Source organism: Phyllobates terribilis, unplaced genomic scaffold (assembly GCF_046119375.1).
Source record: "Phyllobates terribilis strain yellow unplaced genomic scaffold, ASM4611937v1 Scaffold_33__1_contigs__length_13283291, whole genome shotgun sequence".
Classification (NCBI taxonomy): domain Eukaryota; kingdom Metazoa; phylum Chordata; class Amphibia; order Anura; family Dendrobatidae; genus Phyllobates; species Phyllobates terribilis.
The window spans coordinates 12,753,723-12,760,609 of NW_027362793.1; the positions used below are offsets into that span (position 1 = coordinate 12,753,723).

A 6,887-nucleotide genomic window follows, 5' to 3' on the forward strand; every position below is an offset into this window, starting at 1 on the left:
GAGCCTTTCTCCTCCTCCCTCTTCTCTCTTCTCTCCTTCTCCTGGGCCTCTCACTAAGCCCGCCTCCGGAGCAGAGCTCCTGCAGAGCCTCTACTCCACACATGCTCCTCCTCTGACTGGCTTGTCTCTCTAAGATGGCTTCCCATTGTAACATACCTGGCGGCGTCCTTGCATAGTGGTCCATCTCCCACTGTGCAAGAGCGCGCACTTGATCTCCTGTCCAGAATGTCTCTCTGGCTTCCCTCCATGCTGTCTGTTTGTGTCTGTTTCTGCTGCTTAAGGGCGGCGCCCGATCACTTCCTGCTTTTTGTACCTGCTGTGGGTCACACCTCTTGTGCGTCCTCAGCCTATTGCTGTCTGTCACCTGGTATATAGCTCAGCTGCGCCATCTATCCCTGCCTGAGCATAGTGTTTCTTTCAGTGTGTGCTTGCACTCTGAAGGTGCCAGGTCCTGTTCTGTGTTCTCTTGTCTGCCTATCCTGGAGGCTGTATTTCCAGGCCTGTCTGAACACGCTCCTAGCCTGTTCCTCCTGCCTTCTAGGGGCCGATTACCTAGACCTGTTCCTGTATCTTGTCTGACCTGTCTGAACACGCTCCTAGCCTGTTCCTCCTGCCTTCTAGGGGCCGATTCCCTAGACCCGCTCCTGTATCTTGTCTGTCCTGTCTGTACACGCTCCTTGCCTGTTCATCCTGCCTCTCTGGGGGCCGTATTCCCAGACCCGCTCCTGTATCCCGCTGCAGTGTCGGTCTCCTCCGTACACTCAGTTCCAGTCTGAACTCTCTCCTATCCTTTACCTGTTTTTTCCTCTATGTCCGTTCCCTTCCTTTTTCTGCAGAGTCTGAACTCGTACCTAACTCCTGCTTGTTGTCTCTGTACTCCCGTTTGTGAGTTTGTGGTCCACTCGCTACTTCACTGCAAGTACCCTGTGGGTGTCTGGCTCTGCCTTTCCCTTCCTGTCTGTTCCGTGTGAACAGAGCCCTGTCCCCCCTACTCAGCCTAGCCTGCTCTGACTCCTCTGCCCGCTGCTCCGGCAGTCCTGTCCTGCCCTGCTTCTGCCCGCTGCTCCGGCAGTCCTGTCCTGCCCTGCTTCTGCCCGCTGCTCCGGCAGTCCTGTCCTGCCCTGCTTCTGCCCGCTGCTCCGGCAGTCCTGTCCTGCCCTGCTTCTGCCCGCTGCTCCGGCAGTCCTGTCCTGCCCTGCTTCTGCCCGCTGCTCCGGCAGTCCTGTCCTGCCCTGCTTCTGCCCGCTGCTCCGGCAGTCCTGTCCTGCCCTGCTTCTGCCCGCTGCTCCGGCAGTCCTGTCCTGCCCTGCTTCTGCCCGCTGCTCCGGCAGTCCTGTCCTGCCCTGCTTGTGCTCGCTGCTCCTGCAGCCCCGTCCTGCTCTGTTCTTGCCCACCGCTTCGGGCGTTCCCTCTCTGCTGTGGTTGTCTACCGCATCTGCGGTTCTGTGACCCAGTCTGTACTGGGTCTTAACCTTTCTGTGCTTCAGCCCGTCCTTTCGGCCAGTACCTCCCTGCCTGCATACTCGCCTGTATCCACCCATCTGCATACCTGCCGTGTTTGCTTATATCCACCAGTCTGTGCCAGCCTAACCTGCCTGTTCCTGAGTCCCAGTGTGTACTGGGTCCTATCCCGCCTGTGTTCCTACCTGCTAGTGCCTCCCTGTCTGCACTCTAGCTGTGCTTGCCTGTACCCCTCTACCTGTATTGTTCCTGAGTCCCAGTGTGTACTGGGTCCTATCCCGCCTGTGTTCCTACCTGCTAGTGCCTCCCTGTCTGCACTCTAGCTGCGCTTGCCTTTACCCGCCTGCCTGCATACCAGTCGTGCCTGTCTATACCCTCCAGTCTGTGCGCCAGCCTAACCAGCCTGATCCAGTAATCCCTGTGTGGGTCAACCCCCGTGTCCGGAGTTTGACCTGGAGTAGCACCTGGTCCCTCTGCCCGGTTTCTCCCTGGTGCACTGGCGTCGTATGCCGTCGTGCCATCTTGGTCGGATCGGCCAGATACTTAGTCACGCCCCTCCAGGCACTCTCCGGTTCATGGTCCAGTGGAATCACTACAATCACACGCACACGCCGCTCAGCCCGGGCGTGTGCATAACACCCATTTTATACAGCTTCCTTTCATGCTCCACTAAACTGCTTCCTCCACCCACACCCACTACATGGTTCCCCCTCACTTGGTTCCCCTCCACTTCAGCCAGGGACCAGGGACTGTGTTTTCTCTTAGGGGCAATCTCGCCCTGCCCTACTGAAGTGGATGTGCTGGATGCAGATGTTAGGGTCCCGGGCAGCACTCTATCCTTACCTGAGAATGAGATACCACACCTCTGGGTGCAGTACCTCTGTGGTGACTGAACCCGCAGGGGCGCCACATTGGTAAAGCACAGTACGTCCGCGGGCTGGAACAGAGTAAAAACAGGGTATATTACAGACATGCTAATTTTTAGATGCATCACATATAAGATCATAAACATAACATTTCTTCCCTTTATGGGAGGCACTTTTTCTTGAACGTTACAGGTTACGTTTTTATCAAAACATTGTAAGACTTCTTAAAAAACATTTTTCTTCATACATATAAAACATTTCTCACATAAAAATTTTTCTCATAAAAGATGTGCCAACAGGTTACAGCGCGATCTGCTACCGGGTGTTCATTCTCTTTATCAAGGTGCAAACTAGCAAACATGAGCATGAGGGACCCGTCCGAAAACCCTCAACGTAGGCCCTTGGCGTGGCTGCAGGGCACAGGTGATCCAGGTGTTGGACCATGTCTTCGGCCACGCCAAACAGGTTTTTGTTCTGAGGTCAGCTTTGTAGAGATAAAACCAATAAGGGGCACTTTAAGATGTGCAATTATTTACAATTACTAGTTTTTTGCTGCTCACAGTCCTCAGCCTGTCAGTTCTGGTACCGTTACCGGGTAATCAAATAAACACACACATAAATCTGTCAAACTTGCAGTGTCTCTGCCATACTTTTCCAGGTAACTATATACAGTGCAGCTTTTAGAGCAAATAGTTCAGTAGTGAGGTTCCCTCCGGGGAGGAAATTCCTGATTTTTACAGGCTGACCCAGCCGGGTCTGCAGCCTGGGACTGCGGGGGCATGTCTCTTATTCTTGCCACCCAGTACACCTGAAGGGCATACCACCCGCATTTGCCCTTGTGGCGTGTAAAGGTGACATAGTCACCGGGGAATAGGTCCTGGCCGGGATGCCCCAGTTGGAGGTGGGGTTCTACATCCCGCCGGTTAACGAATACGTCCCTATCAGTGTGGGGCTCCCGTACAAAGCCCCACCCATTGTCCAAGTCAAATTTGACCACTATCCCCTCCAGACGGGGACAGGGTGTAGTGGACTTTGCCTGGCGGGCCCGGGCCATGGCCGCCATGTTTCGGGCCTCCATGTGCTCCCAACGCACCTGCCGGTCATAGCGCTCCTTTTCCAACTGCAGGAGCTCCCTCCTGCAGTGCTCTTCCCTCCAGTAGGCCTGGGCCTGCGTTTCCAGCGGGAACCCCATGAGGTCCCTTTCCCGGTCGTCCCACCAGAACTCCTCTCCTCCTGGGCAGGCGACCGGGGGTGCAGGCGTGGGCGTCAGAGGGAGTCCCCCCTGGTCTTCATTCCTGGCCGACCAGTCATAAGTGGGGCCTCTATATGTCCACTCAGGTGCGAGGGCTGGTGGCTCCGGTTGGGGGCCCAGGAGCAGGTCAGCTGAGCAGGCGTCCGGGTCTTATGGGGATTCCGCCAGGGGATCGCGGAGCTGGTCGGCGGAGCAAGCACCCGGTGTAGTAGACTCTGGGCTTTGGAGCAAGTCGGAAGCGTGAGCGCCCAGGTATGGAGGTGCCGCCAGGGGGCCCAGGAGCAAGTCAGCGCGGTCTGCGCCCGGGACAGGGAAACTCTTCCTACCTGCTCCCGTGGCCACTCCTGCTATGCTCTCTGCCTCCTGGTTCTGGTTAGGCTCCGCCGGGGCTGGGGCACTGCCAATGGACTCCGGTGCTTGCTGCCGTCTCGCTCTCAACTTCTCCAGATCCACTCTCTTCCAGCCGGCGATGGCTGTTTTCTGGGCCTCTCCCATCCGCCAACTTAGCTCACACATCTCAGCGTGGAGGAACTCCGCGTCCTCCAGAGACAGCTTACTAATCACCTCTCCCAAGATAAGAGGTGTCTCGTCTTGCTGCAGGCCGCAGGCCGGAGTACCAGGCTCACCTCCTTCCATCTTGCCTGCCGGGTGTGGTCTGTCTGGTCTGCTTAAGACCACACCCTGTCTCCCAGTCTTCTTCTTTTTTCCTCTCCCCTTTCGGGTGCGGTCCCATGGCTGCTTGCTGTCGGCCACACCTGGGGGCAGCTCCCCACACCTTGATGGACACATCCACATTCATGGTCACTGCTGCTTGGGGCGTGCTCCATCTTTGGCGCCATTCTGGGACCCGGCCCACGATGGGAGGCGGTCTCTTGTTGTCTTTTGGTTCGCATATAATGGTGCCCGTTCATCTGGGGCGGGTGCTACATTCAGTATACAATACAGTCTCTAGGTGCACAATACCCGGTGATAACGGGTGGGATCATATCCTGTTCCTGACACCAAGTATGATGCACCCCCTGGGCCGTGGGGTACTCGGTGCACCACATATATACCATACGCTCACTGTGAGTTCCCTAATAACCGGTCTAGCAATTGAAATAGTAGCGGCCTCATACATCACTTGTCAGTCAATTGCATAATTGTCCTGATGATTGGAGGCATTGGGGTTGTGTTCCCCTGACAAACTGGTGGCATCGGTGGGATCTGTGCTGTCTCTCCAGTGTTACTTGCGAACAACTGGTGTCAATGATGGGATCTGCGTGATTCCCCTTGCTGTTTTCATTGACAGCTACCTAATACCTACCTGAGAGCTTGAATCTGTACAATATATTTTTGCCATGATGGAAACTCGTTGTCGAAGTGTGGAGCTACAAGGATGTCCACATCCTTCTCAATGAACATCTCCTCGTCCATGACAGCCACATTGCACATTGAAAAACATTCAAAGACCTCAGCCCTTAGACTTCAATTAGAAAAGTTTAATTCAGGTTATTTAAAGTTTGAATTAATTATTGCAATCAGAACCACAGGGACATTTCCTCGTGGGATAATATTATATATTTCTATATTTCTTTGCAGTCATATATTATATAAGCTCAGTAAAAAGAGGTCATTCCCAGCACGCAGTCAGGTGTCTGCCATCGAGCGCAGCGCTCCATCTTACTCTCTTCATATTCTCTTAGAAGTAATCAGGGATCTTACTTGTGTTCTGCTAAAAAAGTCTCCAATGTCTGATCACTGGGCGTCTGAAAGGACTGGAATCCCACAGTTCCAATAACAGGTACAGCTCCTGAGCAAAATATCAATATTCTAATGAAGGGAAGTTATGTCAGTCTATTTTTCAGAATCAGCACTTTACATATCTGACTGATGTGCCACAAAGGCTTATCTTGAGACAACCTCTTGAATCCAGCGAGTATACTGGTACTCGTTTTTTTTAATATTCCTTTTTTTGTGGTACTGTTCCATTTTTGAAAATGTTGCTGTTTCAGCATATTTCAAACTTTATGTTAACATTTGTTCAGAAAATTATGAAATTTCCTTCAAATTTTTTTTTATGGATTGTAAGTAGAAAGTGATTGGATTATACTGTGTGATATCTTTTTTCTTTCCAGATTTAAGTGACTATCTCATGGATAACAACACGTACATAACATTTCATATTCTGCCTTTCTCATCAAAAACCATCAATAAGCCATTGATTGCTGGGATTTTCTCAGCCATTTATTTGATTGTAATCACTTTGAATTCAGTGGTTATTGCACTGATATGTCTGGATGTCCATCTACACACCCCCATGTAACAATTCTTCTGTAACTTATCCATCATACACATCTGCTACACCACAGTCATCATACCGAAACTTCTCCATATTTTATTATCAGGGAATGACCTGATATCCTTCACCCAGTTCTTCACCCAGATGTTCTTTTTCTTCATGGCAGTCAGTGTGGAGGACATACTTTTCTTCGTCATGGGATTTGACCGATAAGTTGCGATTTGCCACCCTCTGTCCTACCACCGGATCTTGAACAAGAAAATCTGTGTCCTGATTGTTGTTGTTATCTGGATCTCTGCCGCTCTAAATTCTTCACTATTTATAAGTTTTCTCCATAAAACGCCCTTCAGTAAGGTTGTTACTATTCATAACATCTTCTGTGATGCCGTAGACGTATTTAATGCATCCAGTAGTGGCTTCCGTGACTTTTATATCCTAGTCTATGTTGAGTTTGGGTTGTTTGGATTTTTCCCACTTTTCTGCAACTTTTTGTCATATGTAAGAATAATCCGTGTGATTTTACACATTAAATCAAAGGAAGGAAGAAGAAAAAGCTTCTCCGCCTGCTTATCCCATCTCATTGTCATGATAATTTACTATTCTGCAGGTGTAGTAGATTACATGATGCCTTTCTCAGACCACACAGTGAACATCAAGCAGATTTTATCAGCGTTTTACTCCACGCTGGTGCCCATGGTGAACCCGCTCATATACAGTCTACGCAGCAGTGAAATCCTGAGAGCTCTTCAGAGGTTATTGAGGATTAAATGACATAGCAGTGATGTATTCATCATGTCAAACTGAGAAAGATAAATTTACATTAACCCTTTCATGACCGGGTGATTTTCTGTCTTTTTTCCTTTTTCTTTTTGCTTTTCTTCCCATCTTCTAGGAGCCATGACTCTTGTTTTTTTTGCAGGACAAGTTGTCCCCTATAGGGACTAATAAATGCAATAAAAGGTGAAAAAACGTTTTTAAAATAGGTATCGCTGCGTTCTTAAAAGTCCGATCTATTAAAATATAAAAT

The 6,887-nt window shown here is 50.6% G+C and overlaps 1 pseudogene; it reads left to right on the forward strand.

Moving 5' to 3' along the window:
* Positions 1-4,957: 4,957 nt before the first annotated feature.
* LOC141180614 (olfactory receptor 2A14-like) lies at positions 4,958-6,631 on the forward strand (annotated as a pseudogene).
* Positions 6,632-6,887: the final 256 nt, after the last annotated feature.